The sequence below is a fragment of the Musca autumnalis genome, unplaced genomic scaffold (assembly GCF_047663935.1).
Source record: "Musca autumnalis isolate F117 unplaced genomic scaffold, ASM4766393v1 scaffold_3, whole genome shotgun sequence".
Classification (NCBI taxonomy): Eukaryota; Metazoa; Arthropoda; class Insecta; order Diptera; family Muscidae; genus Musca; species Musca autumnalis.
The window spans coordinates 109753882-109780999 of NW_027411866.1; the positions used below are offsets into that span (position 1 = coordinate 109753882).

The 27118-nt window shown below is 34.7% G+C and overlaps 1 protein-coding gene across 2 annotated transcripts in view; it reads left to right on the forward strand.

Moving 5' to 3' along the window:
- Nucleotides 1-27118, forward strand: part of disco-r (disco-related basonuclin zinc finger protein) — a 128567-nt gene that overhangs the window by 92508 nt on the left and 8941 nt on the right. The gene's annotated exons all lie outside the window — the stretch shown is intronic.

Sequence of the window (27118 nt, forward strand, 5' to 3'; positions counted from 1 at the left end):
ATAAATATTTTCATTGTGAATTTGGAACTGTAATTATGTGACTAATAAATGGAAGATAGCAAAGACACAAAACCACAAAGCATAGACGAGAAATTCATTCAAGATTTCGGAAAAATACCAAAAAAATACAAAAATAATCATAGCCGAAATTTCCTGTTATGCATCATTAATTTTCAAAACTCAGCAAAATGCCTTTGGAATAGCTCAAAGGAGACAAGAAAAACGGAAACGACAGATTAAAAGTCACACAAAAAACGAATATACAAAACAATATTTTAAATTTTGCTTCAAAAACTGATTTATTAAATGACAGCTCGAGGCTAAATACTGAGAGAAGACAAAATAGCTTGGCAGAAAAAAGATGTTAAAACTTTAATGTGGTGACTAATTTTATTTGGTAAGTCTTGTATTTTTTTCTTTGGTTTTTTGAAGAGAGCCGAAGTAACTTAATTAATATATATGTTGGTAGACGGATGACTGTGCCTAAAAATCCGATGTATACATCTGGGCGACATAAAATATTTCGAAATTCAATATGAGTTTCTATTTATGTTTTCAAGAAATCATTAAGATTGAATCTACAAGAGGGACAAAAAAGTTTACCAAAGTCAACAACGACAACGAAATGATGGATTATCAGTCGAACTACAGCAGACTGTAATTAACTTTTTTCTTCTTATTTTTTGGTGGAGAAATCCTAAGGCTAATGGTTAAAAAACTCAATTTAAGAGACATATTGTCGTCTATTTCTGGGAAACTATAAGCAACACAACCAATAAATTCAAACACGAAGCTTCACCCATTCATGTTTGATGTTATGTGTTGCTATTGTTGTTGTTTTCGAATTTAACGACTACCATGGACATCTTATAAAATTTATTTCGTTTGTAATTTAATTTGAAAATCACACAGTTATCTGGGTGACTGCCTATTGTGAGGGGTTCGCCTCTTGTGATAAATTTATGTGGCTACCGAAAAACGACTTTAATCTCTTTAATCACTACAAATTAAAGCACCCCAGAAAATTTATCTAAACTTGTCAGATCCACCACAAATTAACAAAAACACATACACACAACCGGTCAGTTTAAACTGGAACATTTATTTAATAAACCAAATCCATACAAAATTCTAAATAACTCTTTAAAATAAAGTCTTAAATTATCAGAAACTGAGGAAACTGAGGATTTGTGAAAAAGGCAAAGTATTACAAAGTTTCAATTAATTAATTTGATAATGTTTGAGTTTTATTTGAAATTCTTTTTGTTGGAAATTTTCCATTGGAATGAGCAGGGTAAGATAGAGTGGTTAAGCACAACAACAAAATTAAGAACTTCTTGTCTTCATTTTACGGTCTTAGAGAATTAAATCGCTTCTAAAAATTTTGATTTTTTAGCTTAATCTGTTTTTACCATTTTCTGCACTTATAAGGAGAAAATACCTTACACATATTAATTATTTTAGAATCGAATTAAAAATCTTTACTAAAATTACTGAAACTAAGAAATATTGTTAATGCCTAACTTAATGTGAATTCTTAATTAATTCGCTTTCGAGTTGAGTTGTAATTACGTAAGAGGTACATTGAAAAATTTGGAGTGTGTTATTTCGTTTTATACCCTCAGCATTTATGCTACACATTCATACGAGCAAAATGTGCCTCATTAAAATAAGGTTTTTAGACCCCAAGTATGTTTGGACGAAATCCGTTTCGGACAATTTGGAGTCGACTTAGCCGTGCCCGCCCGTCTGGCTGGAGCGCACGAATTTGGCTTTCGTAATATTTTGTCTAAACGTAGTTTAATTACCTAAATGGGTTATATCGGCCCACTTCTTCCGGTGCCTCCCCCAAAAAAGTTCGAAAATGTTCGGAATCTTTGTGCTCACGAAAACTCTTGAAAGATGTAACTGATTTGGTCCATACATAGCACATCGTGAAATTTCAACCAGACTTTGATAAGGTTACAATAAGGACTTAATCGGCCCACTGCTTTGGATACCTCCCACACACAATTTCGGAAAAGTTCCGTTTAGAACCTGATGTATTCACTGCCCCTATAAGATGGTACAAGTTTCACCCATGGTACAAGGTGCACCCTTCATGACATTGTTCTGTAAGGAGACGATAGAGTCAGTGCATTGCCCCAATTTGAACTTCTATATCTCAAAAATGGTAGGACCTACGAACATTGCTGTCTCAGAATCTATGAACATTGCTGTCTCAGAATCCGCAATAACTTCCCAGATGTAAGCGGTTTTCACGTAAAGTTAGTTAAGGTGCACCCTTCATGACATTGTTCTGTAAGGAGACAATAGAGTCAGTGCATTGTCCCAATTTGAATTTCTATATCTCAAAAATGGTATTACCTACGAAAATAACATTAAGGCCAATCTTGTAGAGAATTTTCACTGCTACAACATTTGCTCTAATCCCATTTCGATAGAACTTGCGGTTTCCGAGCAAAATCGTGAAAACATAATAAAGTCCCAAAAATTTGAACTTTGACCGCGATTTATTTGAAAATCCCTACGTCGATTTTTTTCGTTTTTTGATTTTTCTCATCTATGAACTTTGTAGATTCAGAATCCGCAAAAACTTCCCTGGTGTAAGCACCTTTCATTTAAAATTAGTTAAAACGCACCGTGAGCTTTAACTTGTAATTTTCTGCTGAACGGGGTGTAACTGGGTATATCGGATTCTTATTGGGTAGAAAACCTCCACCCATCAATATAGGTTCATATTTTGGTATAAACTCCAATTGAAGGCCCTCCCGATTTTTACTAACTAAAAGGTTGCACACACATCGTTCAAATGTAATGACTGTAACCTAGTATTTCGGATTTTGAATTGAATGAAATATCGATGTCGCATTCGAATTAAACCTTGTTTAAACAAAAGCGATATTCTTCAGTTAGCATGTTCCACTTCTACTAGGAATAAGCCTTCTTGACGTGACTGAAGAGGTTAGTACTTTTGATTTTACTTCAATACAACTCGTGTATTCCTGAGAGAAAAGTACGCGTCGTCGTTACAACCTTTAGCAAAACTCAAATATTTTGAATATCAGGTCGTTACAATCCATATCAATGCCTTACTTTCTCAACCTCATATCTTAGAAATATGCGGTTTTGACTTTTTCATCTCAATCGATTGGTATTTTTGCGTTTTATTACTGCAACAACTTATTATCCCCATATGTTGTAGCTATTCTATAAAAATGAATAAAATTTATTCTCGTATCTCATTCACTCCTATCTGTATTTGCATCAAACTCGTATCATAATTTCCAGGCTAAACGGCTGAAGCTAGTATCCTCCAATTTTGATAGGTGTTTGATAAGGCAGGGTTTTTGGAAATCCGTACTAGAAGGGTTCGAATAGTACTAAAATGTACTTAAAATTTTACAGTTTGAGTGATGCGAAACGGCTGGATCTAGGAGGGGCCCATAACCGATTTTGACCTTCAATATGACGTTTTATGGATTTTATATGTTTGCAATGTTTGTTCTTTATGGCATCAATTAACTTTTGCTCTCGGGATGAATCAAAATTCTTAACGGTTTGGAAGATATCAGACTGAGATAATGATCTCTTTTGGCATCAGGGCCTCAAGTCTTAGGGTGACCTTAAAACCGAAAGTACAAGTAATAGCGACAATCGCCGAGACACGTATCTCCTCGTTTTGGTTTTCTATCACGCTGCACTGTCAGAATATGGTTAATTTATTCGTGTTGCACGGTGTTATTAATACTATTGTTAATGCAGCAAACTCGTATCTCAATAAATGTGTTTAATGCTTTAACGGAAAAAGATTAGTATATTATTACTATTTATATGAATAGATGGACTCAATTCCCAAATAACTGCTCTTTTACACTTTTACCCAAACATCGTTTTTTGTCTCTCCTGAAAAGTTGTATTTTTTAAGATACGAGGTTGAGAAAGTAGGGCATCGATATGTAATTATATGCGACCTTGTTACAGTGGATATTCGTTTATGTAACATATAAAGGCAACAATTCGGGACTTCTGGATTTCGTAGTTACAAACGATGTTGTTATAATTCCTAGATATCTAAATCCCAATAAAGAAATGTTAAATTTTCCAGTGATTTAGAAGAAATTTAGTTCACACTTTCTTTTTTAACAAAATAATATACGTTTTTATTACATTTCCCATTGCCATTACTTCTGAAAAATAGACACCTATCATTTAAAATGTTCTGGAATTTCAGTTTTTTAGTGCAACCAACTCTTTTAATGTCTGTATTTTAGTGTTATATTATTGGTCACACTGTGTTATTAGTTGCACATGGATGTTCAGTGGAACTAATGAAAGTGTTCATTTAACATGGTTTTGGTGATCTGATATCGGATGCTGTGTATGTGTGTGCGTGCTATCATAAACTTGGTTTAATGTGATGTTAGATGAGATTAAAAACCATCATACCGCTTATTAACATAACAAAGCAGCAGAAGCAACAACAAAGGAGGATGATAAAAACAACTCCCATCACTAAAATAAAGAGGTTTTTAAATGCCTTTTTTGGATGTTGTTGGAGATTAACTTTTGTACAAATTGTATTTAAATCTCTCCATTAGAGTTGACACTTTTTATGACATGTTTTTGGGAGATGATGTTGCTGCTGCTAATGCTAAAGTTTTTGGAGATTTCTTTGTTTTGGGTTATTTTTTGTTTTTGTTGTTCATGTGACCAGCAACCACCCATCCCCTCGGTTTTTGATGTTTTATTTGTCATCGTGGTTATGTTGTTTTTATTATTAGTTGTGATGTTGTTTTCTGGTAACGCTTTGGGTGTTGCGGCTTTTGATCCTAACAAATTATATGGTTTTAATTATTCTTGGCTCTCTGGTTTGAAGTAGGAATACAAAAAAACTTGAACATTATTTTGCTTACTTTGTTGTAAATTTTTTATTTTAGTTTTGAGAAACAAATAAAGTTTATATGACCACTGACGATTGTTATATTATTGCCAATAAAATGAAGATTTAAACCATTTGTTGTCAACTTGCAAGTTTCAGGCGTTTGATCTTTCAGCGCAAAGCGATCGTAAACTACTTTTTAATGACCTTTCATATTTAAATCGTTTTTAATCAATAAAAATATGAACAATATATAACAGCAACAAATAAGGAATGAAATTTAAATAAAATAGCAATAAAGTGTTTAGAGACAATTTTGTTGTAAACTAGACCATACATACTCGTATATCATAAAACACAAACTTTTAAATATTAAAGATCATTTTTTATTATATTTTTCGGGAAATATAAAATAAGTCAACTAGCATTTCTTAAATCTTTGATGTTGATGAAACAAAATGTATCGCTTATTTTACCATTGCTATTTCTTTTCACTTTATATCAACTCTATTGCCAATATTTTTTAATACTTTCTTTAATATTCTGGAAATTTTATAGCCGCCTTTAACAAGCATTTTCTAAACTATTCCCATGTCTAAAATATTCACTTAAACATGGAACAAATTTGAGGTTATGTGGTCAACTTGTTTATATGCATACCAACCAACCAAAATATGATTTCATTCTACATAAGACCTTTAAACCAACTGTAAAAAATTCTATGCACATAATGTGTGCCTACCGCAACAGTCATAACAAAATTGACCCTTCCAACTAAATTTCCACTGAAACCAATTTTAAATGTGTCATTGTCTGTCTAGATGGCCATTGCCGGCTGGCTGTATGGTTGCCAGGAGAAGTTTTGTCAACTTAAGTGTTTTCCCATAGCAATTTCAAAGAATAACAATATTCATATTGAAAATGGACCTCACAACACGTTGTGGCTCTATCTCGGACGACAACAGACACTAAAGTATAAAATCGTGCCATAGTAGAAATAACACTTGGGACAATTACAAGTACCCATCATCATCGTCAACACCATCAACATCATCATTGTCGTCTTCGTCGTCATGTGACGTTTCTATAAGCAATATTGTGAAATAATAATAACAACAAACATGATGTGACAAATTTCATTTGGTCCACATAAAATGAAAATCAAACAATATCCAAAAACAGTTTTTTTGCTATTCAAATAAATAAGTTAAAATTTTTATGTGGTAATAGGTAACAAAATGCCTCTTATATGGCTTTTAAAGTGGATTGCTGTTTTGTGTGGCATTGGGTGACACTCGAAGACAGTAGACCGGCATGAAATGGTCAGTGACCTGCAATAATAGACTATAGTAAAATATGTACATATTAAAGAGAGTAGCTAGGGTATTGGTGTTAGCGGGAGATCGGACTTATTTCATAGGAATCAATAAGGATAGGTCAAGAAAAATATGAAAAAAAAGTATCAGTCGACTTTGCAGACAGAGATACTACGCTCAGCCTTTATGAATTGATACATCTCTGAGCAAATCTAATACCGGCTACACAAACGATATATTTCCCCCCAAATTTTCTGCTCTTGTTTGGACGTAAGAACTTACTGACAAAATATCAGGACTATTTTTGACGTTCCGAGTAATTGTTTAACATTTTGCTAATAAATTTGATTTGGATAATATCGCGAAATTGTTGATTTTTTTTCAGAGTACCTGAAGAAATTGGCCAACATTGTCCATTTTTAAAGTTGATTTTGTTTGGGAAACATTCCATCTTGTTTATCACGCCACCAGACACTGGTTTATTATAAGAAAACATGGAGTCCCACATGAAAAACATAATATAACTGAAAACAAGATCACCTTCGGTAAAAATTTTAAATGGATCCTTAGGCAGCCCTTGAACTGCTTTTAAGTGAAATGTTAAACTTTGTAAGTCGATATAGCCATGCCCGTCTGTCCGTCTGTTGTAATCTCTCTAGCGTTCGCAATAATTGAGCTAGAACCAGTGTTGCCGAATTTGACGATTTATCGTCATTTTGACGATTTTTTAGCCCAAAATTGGAAAATGACGATTTTACTATTTTATGGCCTGAAATGACGATTTTCACGTAAGCCAAAATTGCATGAAATAAAACATGATAACTATAGTTGTGTCCCACAACTACAAGGTTTTTATGCACATTTTTCCTAAAAAGTTGAAAAATGTTCACTACTCTTCTTTCTGATTGGCTGAGACGCCGACTTTGACATTAGCGCCAGTTTTTTGGAGTTTCTGCCATTTTTCCGTTCCCGTGAATTTTAGAAAAATTTAGATGTGGAACTCATTTTCCTCAGTTTGCTCGTTTGACACTTTTACGACTTAGGTCATTACCTAATTACTCGCGTGTTGCCTTTGCGCTCAAAAAAGCAACAACAAAATACACGTGTTTCAAATTCAAAACATATACTTGTTTTTTGAACGTACACGCAACACGCATTTAATTAGGTAATGACCTAACGAAAGAATTTATGGAAAACAATGTTGCAAACTAGATTTTATGAACTATTTTATGTTGCAGTCCAGCTTTCTGTCCTCTTTAATAGGGCAATCAGTCAGTCAGTTCTGAATGACAATTTTTCTTATTTCCAACAACCATAGTGTACGTGAATGACCGACAAACATGGTCACACAGTCAATCAGGCGATATTTGAGCAAACCTGTCATTCAAAACTGTCAGTGTATTTACCTTCCTGCATTATTGCAAACTCGCGGTATTTAAGTGGGATTAAGTTAGATTTACTGCTGTGGGTTTTATTTCTTATGTAGTCAGTCTCATTGTCATAGCTAGCCAAAACTAGTTTTGGTCTATGTTGACGATTTTCCAAATTTTGTTGATGAATTCGGATCAAAAACTGTCGGCAACGCTGGCTTGAACGATATTTTGTTGCACCCTAGTATATTTTTTCCGTAGGCAGGTCAAGTTCGAAGATGGGCTATATCGGCCCACAGCCCCTATACAACGGTACCTCCCGATTTTCGGTATTTTGAGGATTATATATACATTATTCTACCTATCTACCTGTAATTTGGCGCTCGAGGATATTAGTGCTCACAAAAAAATCTGCACCACAAATAGATCCATGTTCCGGTATAGCTCTCTTATAACGGTACTTCCCGATTTGCTGTATTTTGACCAAACTACCTGCAATTAAACACTTGATGTTCCCAGTGGCCACAAAACTTCTCCAACAAAAACTGTCAACAGCGATCCATGTTTCGGTATAGCCCCCATATAACGGTACCTCCCGATTTTTGGTATTTTGAGGATTTTAGCTAAATTTTTTTACCGAACTACCTGTAATTTGACGCTTGAGGTTCTTAGTGCTCACAAAAAATCTGCACCAAAATAGGTCCATGTTTCGGTATATCCCCCATATAACAGTACTTCTCGATTTTCAGAATTTTGAGGATTTTAGCTACATTTTGTTGACCGAACTACCTGTAATTTGACGCTTGAGGTTCTTAGTACCCACAAAAAATCTGCACCAACAATTGTCAACATGGGTGCATGTAGCGGTATCGCCCCTTATAACGGTACCTCCCGATTTTCGGTATTTTGAGGATTTTAACTACCTTTTTTGACGGAAGTACCTGTAATTTGACGTTTGCGGTTTCCAGTGGACACAAAATATCTTCACAAAAAAATTGTCAACATATGTCCATGTTTTGGTATAGTCCCCATATAAACTCCAGATTTTCGGTATATTGAGGATTTTAGCTGCATTTGGGACGGAAGTTTTGATGTTTGAGACTCCCACTAAACTCCACTAGACTCCACTAAAAATTTTCAATATATGTAGATCCATGTTTTAGTATTGCTCCCATATAACAGTACCTCTCGATTTTAATTTGTCATTTGAGGTTCTGAATGGTCACGAAACTTCTCCACCAATAATTGTACACATAGGTCCATGAGTTTGTATTGCCCCCATATAACAGTTCATGCAGATTTTCGTTATTTTGAAGTTATTAGCTAAAATTTTTAAACGAACTAGCTGTAATTTTCCATTTGAGCTTCTCAATGGTCACAAAACGTATCCAAAATATTAAGATGTACTAAACTTGGACCCAATCGGTCACTCCAGACAAGCAGATGGACGGACAGGGCTAACAAATCTTCAGCCAAGAAATATTGGCTACTGAACCAATGATCAGCCCAAAAGTAAGAAATGAATGGATATATTTGTTCTTATTCTTCAAGCATCAGAATAAGAACAAGAATAGTTACAAAGGGATTTCACTTCTCCCAGCAAACTGACAGAAGAACAAGTAAAAGATTATCAGTCGGCTTTGCCGACAAGATATACCCTCAACCTGTGTGATATGAAACGTCCATCCATTGACAATATCGAATTTACAGATTACGGAGTTTGTGGCCCTTTTTGGAATTTGCCGACAAAAAATATATTTGGTTTGAAGCCCAAAAGTGTTGCGGAAGATGTACTTGAAGGAATTTACCGACATAATCCATTTTGGAAGTGGATCTTATTTTGGAAGTCATTCCTTTTGATTGATATTGTGCCAACCAGTCATTTCAGATGATCTGAAAGCATGGACTTTCCCACGAAAAACATAATATCGAACGTTTTTCCAGCTTTCGGGCTATTTACTCAGGAAGTATGGACTTGCCCCAGAAAAAAAGGTTGTACCGTCGTAAAGGCAGCGAATAAAATTTGTTACAAGAAAGATCAATGCGATTCGATAGCAGGTCTTAAACTAAATTTTTCCGAAATTTTTGTGTGAGTGGTACCCGAAGGAGTTGACATATATAGCCTATTTTCGAACCTGATCTATGTCTCTTAGAAATATAACGATGTGTAAAGCATGAATCAAATCGGTTACTTCTTCGAGAGTTATCGTGTGCACCATTCTAGTAAAAAGATTTTATCTTTTTTGGGGTAGGTACCTAAAGGAGTTGACCGATTTGGCTCATCTTCGAATTTAAACTAAGTTTGGACAAAATATTACGATGGCCAAATGTTGGACCCAATCTGCAGATCCGTTGGAGAGTTATCGTGCGCTCCAACCACTGCACTTGGTGCCTTAGGGGTTTTTTTACAACTTCGGACTATTTTCTCAGGAAGTATGGACTTGCCCCTGTACCTGAAGGAGTGGACCGATATGGCTCATCTTCGAACTTTAAATTAACCCGTTCGAGAGTTATCGTGCGCACCAGCCAGCCAGACAGATGGACGGACATTGCTAAATTGACTCCAAATTGTCTGAAACGGATTTCTTCCAAACATACTTGGGGTCTAAAATCATTATTTCGATGAGACATACATATGAACTTGCCCCTGTACCTGCAGGAGTGGACCGATATGGTCCATCTTCGAACTTAAACTAAGTTTACACATAATATTACGAAGGCCAAATTTTGGACCATAGCGGTTCATACGTTCGGGAGTTATCGTGCGCACCAGCCAGCCAGACGGTCGGACATTGCTAAATTGACTCCAAATTGTCTAAAAAGGATTTCGTCCAAACATACTTGGGGTCTAATATCATTATTGTATATACCCTCGATAGCATAAATGCTGAGGGTATAAAAACTTCATATCATCTCTGCAGACGCCTGTTTCCTTAATCTCAGTTTTACCATTCGTAAAGGGTGCTGGGTGCCACCGCCTTGCACGCTGAACATCCGGATTCGGTAATATAACCCCTCGGCGTAAAGTTTATCGGCATTTCTAAAGTATTTCAGCCATGTAAAACTTCTCTACAAGTTTTGTCCATTTACACAGCAGTGAGTTCTTTCGTACCGGCGTTACACTAAACCAACCTAGCATCAAGCCTATGCTTCTACGTAGGTTTCTATGCTGCTACAACAACAACAAGTGGGGTCGTAAGACACTCCGTTCGGACTCAGGGAAAAATAGTAGGTCCCATATCATTGGGCTAATATGAATCGGGTTGCACTCATTAATATGAGAAAAGTCTCCCTTGTCTTTTCCGGGATGTACGTGGAGCAATTATAAAGGCTGCTTTCAATTGAGCATAATTGCGAATAAAATTCTGAACAAAGAAATCCTTTGAACATTTGCTGCAACCGAACTATATACATTAAGCCGGTATGCACGCTTGTTGTATCCTCAACAATAATCTCAATTGATGCCACAGAATGAACTCATCAAACACAATCTGAAGTCCTTCTACTAATGTTTGAACATCCCACTAATTTCTATAGATTCATTCTTGAGGACCACGGTCCAATATTTTGTCGTCAAAGTACATGCTCGACTTCTCAAGATAAGCCGTGCTTACCGAGCAGCTTATGGTGTATGGCGAAATGTTGATATGTGTCCAATAGATTCCATTGTCATTTCCTCCCTATTCATCTGATTTCACCTCACCAAGGTTAATAACAAATTATTTCACACTTCGTCGGTGTCATGCTTAAGTGTACCATACGCCATTTTCCCGTTTTGAGATAATCGCATTTTAATGTTTTCGTCACAACTGCTTGGAGATGACTGAAGAAAATATTTAATAATAATAATATTTTTGACAAGATTTATTAGTAATAGTCTATAGAATATATTTGCCAAAAGTTAGAGAAATATCTGTTGGAATAAAATAGTTATAGAGAATTTTTAAGAAAATAGAATTTTTGTCGAATTGATCATGTTCACACTTATGACACAAATGCAAAATATTGTAAATCACATGGAAGAAAGTGACAAATAAATTTTCGCATCTTTGCCTCAATAAATTCAAACTTTCTAAATAGAAAAATAAAGTTCTGATTTTTGAATGTATTTATAAATTCGTAATTTATTAAAATATTAATTTCATACCTGAAATGAACTTAAACTAGAGCAGATAGGAAGAAGACGACCAATAATTCAGAAAGAACATACGCCAAAACCATGGGAAACACTTATATCTGTCGAAAATGGGGTACGGAACACTTAAGCATGACACCGGCGACTTATCGAAGTTGCTAAAAATATGAACTCATCTGAGATAGATTTTCTCCCCTATTATTTTCAATTAGTAATTAACATTTGTAAAATAATTATTTGTAGTTATTTAAAAAAATGACACTTTTCATATATTTTGCAATTTATTTTCCCTCTACCTTTTGTGTTAGTAATTATGGCGACCAGCAAATTATTATTGCATCCAACAAATGACACTAGAATGGCAACTAAAGTCACAACATACATACTACCACACGAAGTTATACAGCCGCCGCCATAGCTTAGCAAATAAACAAGCAATTAGTAGTGTACAATTATTTACAAGTTATTGTTTTCAGAGCTAAAACAGAAATCATTGAGAAAAATTGTATTACATGGCCAATAGGGGGTTGGGGGTGTGTGTATTTTAGTCAGATGCCATAATGCAATCATAAATGCGACACAAATTGATGGGTTTAGAGGCTGTATGTTAAAATGACAGTAATTTTATGTGAGAATTAAAAATAAACATTTTAAGATTAAAGGTTGATGTAAGAAATAAAACTGGTTTTATTGTGCCAAGCAAAACTGAGTGTCAGATGTAAGTTTGTTTTGGAGATGAAGGTCATTTTTAAAAGAGGGCGGAATGGATTAATATACGGGTGAAGGAATTTTTTTAAAAATATTCTTTAAAAAAACACGATTATTGGGTGAAAAAATATTCTTTAAAAAAACACGATTATTGGGTGAAAAAATATTCTTTAAAAAAACACGATTATTGGGTGAAAAAATATTCTTTAAAAAATCCACGATTATTGGTCTGCTACTGGGTGAAAAATATGTTTTAAAAAATCCACGATTATTGGTCTGCTACTGGGTGAAAAATATGTTTTAAAAAATCCACGATTATTGGTCTGCTACTGGGTGAAAAATATGTTTTAAAAAATCCACGATTATTGGTCTGCTACTGGGTGAAAAATATGTTTTAAAAAATCCACGATTATTGGTCTGCTACTGGGTGAAAAAATTCTTTAAATCCACGATTATTGGTCTGCCCAGTAGTGAAAAATATTCTTTAAAAAATTCACGATTATTGGTCTGTTACTGGGTGAAAAAATATTCTTTAATAAATCCACGGTTAAATTATTGGTATACTACTGGGTGCAACAAATATTCATTAATAAATCGACGATTATTGGTCTACTTCTAGGTGAAAAAATATTCTTTAAAAACCCGCGATTATTGGGTGGGTGAAAAATATTCCTTAAAAACCCACTAATATTGGTCTGCTAGTTGGTGAAAAAATATTCTTTAAAATCCACGATTATTGGTATACTACTGGGTGAAAAAATAGTCTTTAAAAAAATCCACGATTATTGGTCTACTACTGGGGAAAAAATATTCTTTAAAACATCCACGATTACAGATCTGCTACTGGGTGAATAAAAAATCCGCTATTATTGGTCTGCTACTCGGTGAAAGAAATATCCTTTAAAATATCCACGGTTATTGGTCTGCTACTGGGGCGTCCTTCTTTATTACCGAGCGTAGTAACTGATGATCTATTTGGAGTTTTATGGACGATCTAAAGAGCTCTTAAAGACAAACTAAAGTGGGTTTTGATCTCTCCCAAAAAGCAATATCGTTGCAAGAAATGAAAGGATGACTTTAGAGGGAGTGGTGAGAAGACTTTCTCTATTAGTGACCTGAATTTAGTATCTGTAGTATGAAAATATTATGCCTGTCTGTACGACTTGAGTAATACTGGACCTGGCGGTCTTTAAATACTTTCTAACATTGCATCCACCAGGACTACAACCATAAAATATTATTCCATATTAAAAAAAACCTAAATTCCCAACTAACGCAGAGAACTCAACAACAAACAAGAACATCAGCTTATGAATCAAATGACACTATCATTTTAAGCCAGAAATGACAAAGAGGATACAAATCTGGTACAAAAGACTGAGCATGAAAACACCAGACACAACTTGACTACAAAGTCTTAAGACCACTTGACAATATCCAGAGCATACCATGATGAACAGCAGAATGTCAGTCAACCATCCAGGCATTTGCCAGTTCCCGATATACAATACGGGTATGTATGTATGTATGTATTTATTGTACATACCAACAGTGCAAACAACACTTGACAATATTGAACGCCAAGTGTAAGAGGTTCGATGGTTAAATAAATCTTTAAATAAATAAAGAATAAACAAACAAATAACAGCCACGTTGACGTGGTGGATGGATAGTGGCGCACCAAATGTTTAAAACAAAACAACAACAACCTCAGCAACACTCATACGACCCGTGTGTACATAAACAATTGGTATGTGTGTTGTTGTGTTATTTGCTTGTAGTCTGTCGTTTTGTCATAGGCTCGCTCGATCACCACAACGCCATCAAGTAGCCCTTTACGCACCGTTTGTTTATACGGCTGGGCACTCTGAGCAGCAGCATTTATGGTAGTGGTTGTGATGGTGCCAACATTTATGTTTACACGCTTCAAATATTGCTAGCCAATGTCATGGCATATTATCTGCAATAACACACTGCACGCTAACAGCGACGACCGACCATCTATCCCCTGGCCATGCCATGTCACGCCAACCACTCTTTACCACTTGACAATGTGCCACAAAGTGTTTGAGAACAGATCCCAATGGATCTTAGGGTTTTTGTTGCTGTTGTGTTTTGTATTCTTTTGTCTGAACAAACATAACTAACGCGACATCTTATGGATGAGTAGATTTTTGAAATGAGACAATAGCAGTTAAGTGTCACGTTATTGCTATGCGAACAAATAAACTGATGTTGGAAAAATCTGAAGGAATGAGTTTATTAGAAGAGCGTGGTAGATTGGAATGTACCTTACACACATCATCAGAATTCATAGGAAGGTTAACTAAACAAATAAAGGGGTATTCCAGAGTGTTAGGCATTCCGATATAAAATATCATGTACAATTCTAAGGAGCGTAACTTAGAGGATTAGAGATATCAAACAGTGCTTCTGAACAGTTTTAACTTTACAGTCCGGGGTGTGACTTTTCTTCTCTTTTAAATACGCTACCACCTTTTTTTAGATTAAGTATTCCAAGCCATGTCTGAATTTGGTATCCCCTCATTCCACTGCGTAAAATGACATTAATTGATACTCGGTTACCAGTTAAAATAGGAAAGAACCTCTCCGAAGAGTTTAGTACCAAAAGAGGTTTCAGACAGACTTTCGTGTTTGTATGGGGTGCAAACCTCAAAGGTCAAAATGAGACAATTTGAACCAATAGCCACATGTTACTTGCCTATGCTGACGATATAGACATCATGGGCCGATCAGTAAACTAAGTAACTGATACCTTTAAGAAGGTCGAAGGAGAATCTGCTATAGTGGGTCTGGCGGTAAACGGCGGTAAGACCAAGTTGATGTTGTCGACGCGCAATGCGTCTATAGAGCTTTGGACAAACAGTGGCAGTTGATTCCTATAATTTTGAGTTAGTAAAAGACTTCGTCTACCCAGGTACTGCCATGAATACAACATACAACATCAGTTGTGAAGAAGAATTGAATTGGCCAACAGATGCTACTTTGGCTTAAGTCAAGCAAAAACAACGCTTTACAAAACACTGATACTACCCGTGCTAATGAATGCAAAGCAAGAAACAGAGAGAAATGGAAATCTTTTCTTAGTTTGGCTTATAAACAAATTTTCTGTAAAAGGCCAACTAAGTAAGTCCTTTTTTGTTTTTTGGGTTTTCAGTGGTTAAAACCCCTTCTCCACCAAAAATTGTGCACATAGGCCCTAGTTTTGTATGTATAGCCCCATTTGCCGATACCACTCGGTTTCAGTTATTTTTATTATTTCGTACTAGTTTTTATATCCTCCACCATAAGATGGGGGGTATGTTAAGCTCGTCATTCCGTTTGAATCTACTCGAAATAATAATTTTAGACCTTACAAACTATATATATTCTTGATCAGCGTGCATTTCTACATCGACATAACCATGTCCGTCCGTCTGTCCGTCTGTGGAAATCACTCTAGCGTCCGAACGGATTGAAGTAGGTGGATGAAATTTTGGTAAAATCTATTGTAAGTACGTTCACGTTTTCGTATAGCCCCCATACAAAGTGACGCGTGACGCGCCGTTGTTTTAAGAAATTTTTAAGATATTTGTACCATTTGACCACCGTATTGGTTGTAATTTGGTGTTTTGTGTCTCCAGAGGCTAAAAACATGTCTACCAAAGATTGTTTATATAGGTCCACGTTTTGGTATAGCCTCCATGTAACGCCCCATATATAGTACGCGCCACTCTAAAATATTTTAAATGTATTAGTCCCATTTAACCACCGAATCGATTGTAATTTGGTATGTTGTGTTTCCAGAGGCTAAGAAACATTTTTACCAAAAAATGTTTATATAGGTCCAAGTTTTTGATATAACCCCCATAGGACGCTATCTCCCGATTTTCGGTACTTTGAAGGTTTTAGCAATATTATTCTACCTAAATGGCTGAAATTTGGTATTTAGTCCTCCTTTGGGCTACAAAACTTTCGTCCAGAAAAATTTCAGCACAGGCCCCTTAGAACGGTACCTCCCGATTTTCGGTATTTTGAAGGTTTTAGCCTCAGTATCACACCAGAGTGGCTGAAATTTGGTATGTACTCTATGTCGGTGCTACAAACCTTTCCCCCAGAAATTGATCGGTATCGGTCCACGTTTTGATGTTCCCCACATAAAACGGTACATCCCAATTTTCGGTATTTTGAAGGTTTTAGACTCATTATCCCACCGAAAAGGCTGAAATTTGGTATTTAGTCTTATGTGAGACTACAAGACTCTCTACCAGAAATTAGTCGGTATAGGTCTACGTATTCATATAGCCCCCATAGAACGGTACCTCCCGATATTCGGTATTTTGAAGGTCGTGTCCCCAATATCCCACATAAATGTCTGACATTTGGTAGGTAGTCTTCGTTAGGGGTATAAAACTTCCACTTTAAATTTATCGGTATAGGTCCACGCCTTCATATATCCCCCATAGAACAGTACCTCCCGATTATATGTATTTGAAGGTTGTGGCCTCAATATCCCACCGAAGTGACTGAAACTTGGGATTTTGTCTTCGTTATTAGTATAAAACTTTCCAGCTGAAATTTGTCGATATAGGTCTACGCCTTCATATAGTCCTCATAAACGGCTCCTCCCGATTTTGGGTGTTTTGAAGAAAGTGGCTGAAATTTGGTAGAAGATTGATTCTGGGGGTTTAAACTAATAGTTCCTATTCACTTCAATGCAGTTCGTGGTGGAGGATATAAAAAGTTCGGCCCGGCCGAACTTAACGCCGTTCTCCCTTGTTACTTGTTTCAGTTGCTGTTGTTATTTGGTAACTATGAAATATAAACGGAATGAATATCTTTATGCAATTGTAGGGTGCATAATTTATTTGTATTGTTTCTAAGAATTGTCTTAAGGAGGATGATGTATTTCAATATTTAAAATATGTTTTCAAATTGCTTGTGCCTCCATGTTGATTTTAACGACAAACGTTTTCTTGTCATGATATCAGCAGGTATGTCACATCTTGCTATAAACAGGTATATCACAGTTTTTTCCAGGTGTAACTTCTTTTATATTTTTTGAGCATTTAATAAAATGCTATCTTTCGAATTTTCTTCTACAATCTGTCACTACCCAGCAAACCAAATGTCGGATGTCCGACATATCGAAACAATTTCGGAAGCAAAATCGTTCAGATTTCGTATCGATTTCTATACGATTTTTCGTAGGGGAATTTGTTAAGATTTCGTTCCGATTTCGGAGAAAATGTCGGAAGTAAATTTCCCTTCGAATTTGCTAATGTTTTTCTTCCGATTTCGTTACGAATTCGGATCGATATGTCGGAAACAATTTTCCCTTCGCACAACAACCACCTTTTGTATATATATAAAAAGTAACATTTTAGTTTGTTGTCGAAAAACAAAATGGTTGGTTATAAAATTCGCATATACATTTTTTAAATATTTTAAATATAAATGCAACATATAATAATTCAAGCTAGTGCTGATAGACTCAACATATTCGTACACAAAGTTTACATTGTTCTACTATAACTACAAAATGATAACAACAGTGATAATCACTAGATATCATTGAAATTATAATCTTCCAATAAAAAAAAAAAATTATCAATAAAAAAGAGGCATCAAAGAAAAATTTTTTTCCTTCGATAATCATACGAAATTATTCCAAAATTGTTCAGAAACCTTTACGAAAGTTCGGAAGGTACCTCCGATTTTCATACGACATTATTCCGAAATCGTTCAGAAATCTGTACGAAAATTCGGAGAAAGAAATTCGAATTCCGAATTTCCCAAGGATTTTGTTCCGATTTCGTTGCGAATTCTGACCGAAATCGATCCGATTTCGCTCCGACAATTCGTTCCGAAATTATGTCAACCACTTCATACAACTTTCGTTAAGATATCGTTACGATTTCGGATCAGATATCGGACGTAACGTCCGAAATTTGTTCCGATTTCGTTACGATATCGGTACGATTGGTTTGCTGGGTAGATACATATTAAATACATAAATACATATATATGTTCCCAAAGCATCCCCGAAAGGGACAAAGGTGACTTCTCTCATATCAATGAGTACATGCCGATTCATATTGGCTCAATGATATGGAGCTACTTTTTATCGCCGAGTCCGAACGGCGTCTCTTACGACACAACTTGCAAGAAATTTTTCTTGGCTGAGATACTCCTGAAATGTATTAGTATTTATTATTATTTTACTTACAAATATTTATTATAATTATAATAAAGAAAAAATATAAAAGCTGTCGGCTAAGATCTAAAATAACTTAGGTATAATAGCATAAAATAAGGTAAATATATTACTTAGGTATAATAGCATAAAATAAGGTAAATATATTACCTTATTTTATGCTATTATACCTAAGTTATTTTAGATCTTAGCCGACAGCTTTTATATTTTTTCTTTATTATAATTATAATAAATATTTGTAAGTAAAATAATAATAAATACTAATACATTTCAGGAGTATCTCAGCCAAGAAAAATTTCTTGCAAGTTGTGTCGTAAGAGACGCCGTTCGGACTCGACGTTTGTATATACAAATTTACTATTTATATTTTATGATGTAAATTTACGAATTTTAGAAAATTGTATACACTTCCTGAAATGTGAGCCATCATTACGCTGAGGGGTTTTGTCATGTTCTGGACTTAGGACATCTCCATTTTTAGCTGGATATACAGTATCGGGCAAAACATTTGCAACTGACACATACAATTTAGTTTAAGCGCTATAAATTTGTAAAAACCAACTTTTTGTTCAGTTTTTCAGCATTAAAATATTCTCCATACTCCGAAGAAAACACCCACAATTAGTTTTTGTACCTTATAACGGTGGTCCACTTTTAATAGCGTACTTAAAAGAAATATCCCATATCTTAGCAAGACAAAAGAATTGCAACTCACTCCGTCGCCATATAAATAAGGCTAAAAATGACGACTTTTTACATTATTTTTGTGTCACATCAAAAAAAAATTGAATACAACAATTTATAAATCTAGAAAATTTACATAATGAATAGGACCAGAATATTTTAATCCAACTTTTTATGTGACACTTGATAAGTTTGGAAAATGCCTAGGAAATCGTATAACAGGAGAATATAATCTAGAACCATCTATAAAAATAGCTTATAGTTGAATACGAAGCCCATACAAAATAAATTAAAACCATTTTTCACGTTTTTAGTGATTTAGTTTACTAAAGTCCATAAAAGAGGGCCTGTCCTGAATAACGGCCACATTTAAAACGACAGAGGTGAAAACAGTTAGTTTTGTATCGGAATTAACCTTAGAAAAATATTACGCTTATATAATAACACTTGGACTGTATACAGACTAAAGTTGTACCAATCTAGTTTAATAGAACGATCTAGTTCACTACGCAGTTCCAGTCGTCCACATAATTTGTATGAAAAAACTGCGTATACGTAATTTCACACTTTTTTTGACATTACTCATACTGTTTGGAACTAGGACAGTGAACTAGGATTTAGATTGCCCAACTCTTACCGTTACCCCTTAATAATTTTTTACATTATGCTTCATAGGGCCTTAATCGCCAGTAGGTTTGAGAATATGTCAAGAGGGGCTTCCATATACAGTCCAAGTATTTTTATATAATTGTAAAATTTTTCAAAGGTTAATTCCGATACAAAACTAACATTTTCAGTTCTGTCGTTTTAAGGAACCTCCATAAATGGGCCCGGTATGGGGCCGTTATTCACAGCAGGCCCTCGATTTACGAACTTCAGCAGACTAAATCACTAAAAATGGTTTTAATTTATTTTGTATGGGCTGAATACGAAGCCTATAAGCTTTTTTTTAGGATGATTCTAGATTATATTCTCCAGTTATACTATTTCCTAGGCCTTTCCAAACTAATCAGGTGCCACGTAAAAAATTAGATTAAATATTCTGTTCCTATTCATTATGAAACTTTTCTAGCTTTATAAATTTATGTATTCAGTCTTAAAATACCCTTAACTAATAAAAATCGGGATGTGACACAAAAATAATGTAAAAAGTCATAATTTTGAGTCTTATTTATATAGCGACGGAGTGAGTTGCAATTGTTTTGTCTTGCTAAAATATGGGATATTTTTTTTAAGTACGATATTAAAGGTGGACCAATGTTATAAGGTACAAAAACTAACTGTGGGTGTTTTCTTCGGAGTATGAAAAACATTTTAATGCTAAAAAACTGAACAAAAAGTTGGTTTTTACAAATATTATAGCGCTAAAACTGAATTGTATGTGTCAGTTGCAAATGTTTTGTCCGATACTGTATTTCTCATTCGCTCTTTAGCAGCACTAAATACAATCTTGCCCCATGTATTGGTCATCTCTCCTTAAACAACGGATTAATAATGTCTTCCTTTGAAAACAAATGACACACACACTTAACGCAATTTCCACAGATTTGTTTTTGTCCATACATACAATCTACTTGTAATCCGTAAGATTAAAAAGAATACTGGACAAAATCTACGATAACAACAACAACAATTATACTAAACAGCTTAAACTCAATCAACATAAATATCAAACAATACCGCTTACTTAGCCAAACCGCAAACTAATACACTACAATTCTATACAACAACAAAACAAAAACGTTGAAGAATGTTTCCTTGCTTTGTATTCAAATTTCGCATCACTACCACCAACCACCTGAAACCACTTTATGCGACGTAATAAAAAATGTCATTTTGACACTTTTGACATGCCATAAATAGTGACAGCAATTTAATTCTCAGTCACTCCAATAAACTGGTCAGAGTATCTTTTGAATGGGTTAGCTATACGTATTATAGCCGCGGGGTATTTGGAGGGGTAAATGTGGCCACTACGATGTCATATTCATAGGAGTGAAAAGGGAGAACGGACTGAAATGTCAAAACGGCAAAAATTGAGTTTAATTTAAAAATTTTAAATGCATTTGTGTCATAGCAAAAAATTGGACAATATGATTATTGTGTTTAAATGCACACATACATTCAAAATCAATGATATATTGTACAATGTACAATGTACATATGGTATTTGACTGGTTTGTTTGATTGCTGTTGCAAGTCAGTCATTCATTCCATTTCATTGTCATAAATATTGACAGAGTATCTCCGCCATGTATGTTGAAATTTATTTAAATCTTACCTTAAATGTCCGGATGTTTATGATGATGTTTACACCAGGGCTTCGGAGTCGAACCATTTTTTCAATCGACTCCGGCTCCAGGCAAGTTTTTTTCACGACTCCGACTCCAGAGTCGACTCCGATGGTAATTTCCTATACCACTGAAAATGAATAAAACATGCACCTTTTTTAACTTTTTCCTATATTTGAACCATATATGCGTATATGTTGTTTTCCCTGAGGTATTTTATAATGCATGTTTCATATTAATTCTGCTGTATCTTATATCAAAAAGTAGCAACAGAAACCATTGATTTCATAGACAGATGGGCATGACATTGAAATTAATATATCATCTTTGGCGACGAATGAAGACATGCAAGGAGAGATCACCATGATGTCCAAGCATTTCTCTGCATGCATATTTCATCAAAAATTTAAAGCTTGTATAAGAGGTTCCGAAGTAGGCAGGCTTTGTTCGGGAATATGAGATATGAGAACAAAATCTTCTTTGGATTGTTTAATGCAAATGCCAAAACTTGTAAATATATGTAAGTGTAATCCGAATCATAGGTATTACATGAGGTATGCTATTCAAGGCCAAGTCTTAAACTGGATACAAAAGTTTGTAGTACTTAACATAAGCCCATATAATTTTAACTTTTGTGTAATTGTACCCGAAAGAGTGGAATGGAAAATTGTATCAAAATATTCCAGATTTATTGTGAACACCAGCCAGCACATATGCAGACCAGTCGGTCTTTTTATAGAAATTGTTCTGATCTCTTCATTGAAGTCCAGTATGTTTCCTCATAGAGGATATTAGGACTTATGTAGGAAACATGTTGGTCTTCATGTTGATGTTGAGTAAGATCTCTCATAGAAGACCACAAGGTCGTTCGTAGTAGTCCAATATGCCCTCTCTTAGAAGATAAGATGAAAAGAGCAGTAGGACTTCTAGCAGAAGACTTTTAGGACTTCTATAAAAAAAGTCAAAACAAGTGAGAGCAATAGTAGGAAGTGGCCGATCATGTGATATCCTACACCACTAATCCTGGACACTAGCTTTCCACGAAATATTTTGAATTTAAATTATATTAAAACGTATATTTTAAATACTTTATATTTCTATGTTAGGACTATACTATGATCTCAATATATAAAATAAAATAAAAATTCTTTTGGTAAATTCAGAGAAAAGGTATTTTGCCCCTAGTCGGAGTCGAGATTTTTTTCACGACTCCAGCAAAATTTGCTAGACTCCAGACTCCGATTCCTACTCAGAAACCCTGGTTTACACAGTGGATCACATCTAATGGGATTATCAATATTCTATGTCCAGTGTTTGTACGCAGATGTGTTATAATGTTCTGGGTGATATTTGTAAGTTTTACAGTGGCATTTAGAACGTTCTTAGAAAAAGAAACAAAGTGAGAAATTTGTTATTTGATATTTGTAAGTTTTACAGTGGCATTTAGAACGTTCTTAGAAAAAGAAACAAAGTGAGAAAGAAATTACAGTCGGAGGGTGCCGACTATGTGATACTCTACTCGGAAAAAATACCCTTCAAAGCACAAAATCTTCTCAGATGTGTAGCTTAAATGATGGTTTTAACGTACTAAGGATTCATAGCGTTAGGTTAGGTTATAGGATGCGCAGCTGCCGTTGATAGTTGACAGCTACTTCTCTCGGAGACCAATAGTCAATCCATGGGGTGGGAGTGGGAAAAGAGAGGAGAAGAACACGAAAGTTGTAGAAGGAGTGTAGATACAACACAGAGGTAGATAAGAACAAGTAAAAAAGTCACATGCGCCGACAGAGATATACCCTCAGTCTTGGACCTAAAGAAAAGATGTAAACACAATTTTTCTGAATTTAGTAGAAGGTTTTTTGAGTTTCTTGCCCAATTTCTCTGTAAGAGAGACATTTCTGTAAGAAATAACACGATGTACAACGTTTGGACCAAATCAGTGGAGAGAGAAGCTCTCTTTGTTTGCTCGTGAGTAAAGAGGTGCCGAATTCTGCTATAAAGTAGGGCTGCTCATACAACTACAAACATATTTTGTTATTGTGTTGGTTTTGAAACACAAACATTTTGATAGTTTCCCAACATACCGTTCAGTCTGATTTTATAAAATTAACGAAAAACAATTCGCATAAATACATTCTACAATTACACGGATAAGCTGATAATTAGCATACACATTCATTATTGTCAAGAGAATCGAGTTTCGTTTATTCTCCAGTGTCTACACAAGAATTAATAATTCAAATATGATGTTTTGTTCGAATAATGATGGTTTGTTGGGTTGTCTTGTGTAATGGAAAAAATTGTGTATTAAAATTTTTCTTTTCAAAAACAAAAGCTCTCTCTTTTAATTGTGTGAGTGAGCAAACACACACACAGCAGAAGGGCGCCCTTTGGGCAGCCTTGCTATAAAGTTATAGCTCCTCAAACATTGAAAATTTTTCGTAGATAGCTTATATTGAAGTTTATATAAAAAAGGACCACCTGTTCAAGGAAATGTATTAAAACAAGTTATTAGAAATATTAAAACTTTTGAAAAGGAAATAAAGAATGGCCAATAGAGTTTCTTTTGTGAACAAAAAAGTTTACATCAAATATTTATTCATAAAGTAGCGTTATGTTGATTGAAGCAATAACATGTTATAAATTACTCACGAATTTCGCTTTTTTCATGGAGTGTATCTAAAAATTGCAGCAAATTGCAGCTTCGGCCATTTGGTACATGAAACATACAAGCCTTTCGAATAAAATTATGCAAAAATTACATCCGACAAAATCCGACGCAACCACATTTTCATAAACAGTGTGTACGAAAAATCCAAGTTTCCTGATTTTGCATCAGTTTACCAATTTACTTTATTTGACTGCCACCTGTTCTTTTTGTTAAAACGTTGTCAAAAACACTTAAAAAGCTCGAATCTGAAATAATTTTGTCGATAGGTAATGCCACCATTTTGATAGGAGTGGGATATTGTTCTTATATGTATGATAAATTCAACCCTTATAACAACTTTTGAGTTCTGGATTAAAGAGTGGCCATTGGCCTCAAAAAAAGTTTACATTGTCATTATATCTTGAGTTAGTTGGATAGAAAACCGTTAGTATAAACATGACTATAGTTTCAATTTATTTTATTTTAAATTTAAACCAACTATGTGGCAACTCCAGGCAGGTTCTTAAAAAGGGAATATTAGAAACCAAAGTACCATTATATACAGGGACTATATCCAGATCTGAACAAAGTATTGTTTTTATCGATAAAATTTAACAGAGACCTTAGATAACATCGCGTATTAAATTTATAGGCTGTTAAATTAAAATTGACTGATTTAGCAAAATCGGGCAATAAAAATACATGTTAGAAATTATGTTTGGATACAAACATATATTTGTTTGTGTCCAAACAAATATATTTTTGCAACATTTTGGAACATATCTTAATTTTATTTGTTTGGCTACCAATATATTTTTATGGGTGGAGCGGGTTTTTTCTTAAAGAGAGTAACAACAGGGCTCTCGCGGCTGCGGAATGCTGTTATATAATCAAGAGCTGTGTGTATGGTGCAGTGATGAACACGAAGAGAGCATTTGTATGGTGAATCGCACGAAAACGTAAAGGCGAGTGCTCATCTTATTCATCTATGATATGGTGTAATAGGATACGCAGAAGCTTTGGTGTTTCGTGCTTTGTTGTTGCTAACCAACGTAGCAAGCGAAGAGGAAAAGAAAAAATGATATTATGTTGTTCTTTTTTCTTCAGTTTTCTAAATGCAATCGTTGAGTAAAGACGGAAGAAATTGAAGAAAGAAGAAATTGTGCTTTTTAGTATATTAAATACCCAATACGTTTTATGGAAATTTTATAATTGAATCAAAAAGGTGAATACAAATAGTTTTTGGACAAGGAAGAAATCGCATTTAATATTGATAATTACATCAATACATTTTTCATATACATACATATGAATATTTGAAATATAGATGTACCTATTTATTACATTATATAATCATTTGATTCCAGATGCCGTTGAGGAAAATGTGTTTTATTTCACAACTAAGGACAAGCGTTTAACGATGTTTCTATATATTTTTTTTTTTAAAGTGTGACTTTTTATAAATTATTTCATTCAGTTTTTTTATTACAGTCTGTTATGTATTTCTTTGGAATTTTTTATGTACCTATGTGTCTGTTGTTGCTATTGTGTTTTTTATATGCCTTTCAATAAACTACCATCATAAATGCGTGTATATGTTAGAGACAGCCAGTGATCGCTTACTGAGAGCAAGTGAGCATACATTTCAATGTGTTTTACATTGAAATTTACGCTCCCTTGCTCTCAGTAAGCACCCACTGGTGCATGTGTTTGTTTTTTGGCTTTTGGGTTTGTATTTTTTTCCACCCAAACATATAATTTGTTTGCACCCAAACATATATTTGTTTGTAGGAGCCAAACATATGTTATGTTTGGGACTGATTGCAAACAAATATATCTTTGCTGCAAAATATGTTTGGGACATACATATGTAAGAGAGCCCTTTTGCCTCTGTGTAGGGACTATATCAAAATCTGAATCGATTTTTGTCAAAATCGATAAACCTGAACAACGACCTACGAAAACATCGCATATTAAATTTGAAGGATCTTCAGTATTACTTACGTGCATGTGATGTGCAGCAAAAAAACAATGTTTGAATGTTTAATAAAAACGCTTTAACTTCGGCCGGGCCGAGATTTTTATACCCTTCACCAAGAGTTGTATGGAAGCAAAATTGAGTAATTAGTTTCCTTAACTCTATGAAAGAACTAAGCTCCTCCGCCACAGTGTCCTTACCAAAACATTGCTTGTATTAACAATTTTCCAAAAAAAAACCTTTTTATTAGTCCGAAAATGTGACAAAAAACCCACGAAATACAAAACAAAAAATACCAAATTACATCCGTTCGGTGTAAAAATGAGGATAAAACCTTGAAAATATCGAAAATCGTAAGGTACCGTCCTATGAGAACGGTATGTAGCGAAAAATTCCTAGGGTAAAGCTTTGTACTCCCAACGAAGACAAAATATCCATTTTCAGCCATTTCGGTGTGATAATGAGGCTAAAACCCTGATAATATCGAAAATCGGGAGGTACCGTTCTGGGGGGTTTTATCAAAACGTTAACCTAACCCAACAAATGTCTGGAGAACAAAGACGACTAAATACCAAATATCAGCCATTTTTGTATGATAATGAGCCTAAAACCTTGAAAATACCGATAATCGGGAGGTACCGCACGGTGCTCTTGAACCAACTTTAAATGAAAGGAGCTTACACCTTGGAAGTTTTTGCGGATTCTGAAACTACAATGATAATAGATGAAAATACCTAAAAAAATCGCCGGAGCATTTTTAAATAAATCGCGGTCAAAAGTTCCCAATTTTAGGTTTATTTAGGGTTTCACGATTTTACTGGGAATCCGCAAGCCGTATCAAAATTGAGCTTAAGAAAATGTTGTAGCAGTAAAAATTCTCTACAAGA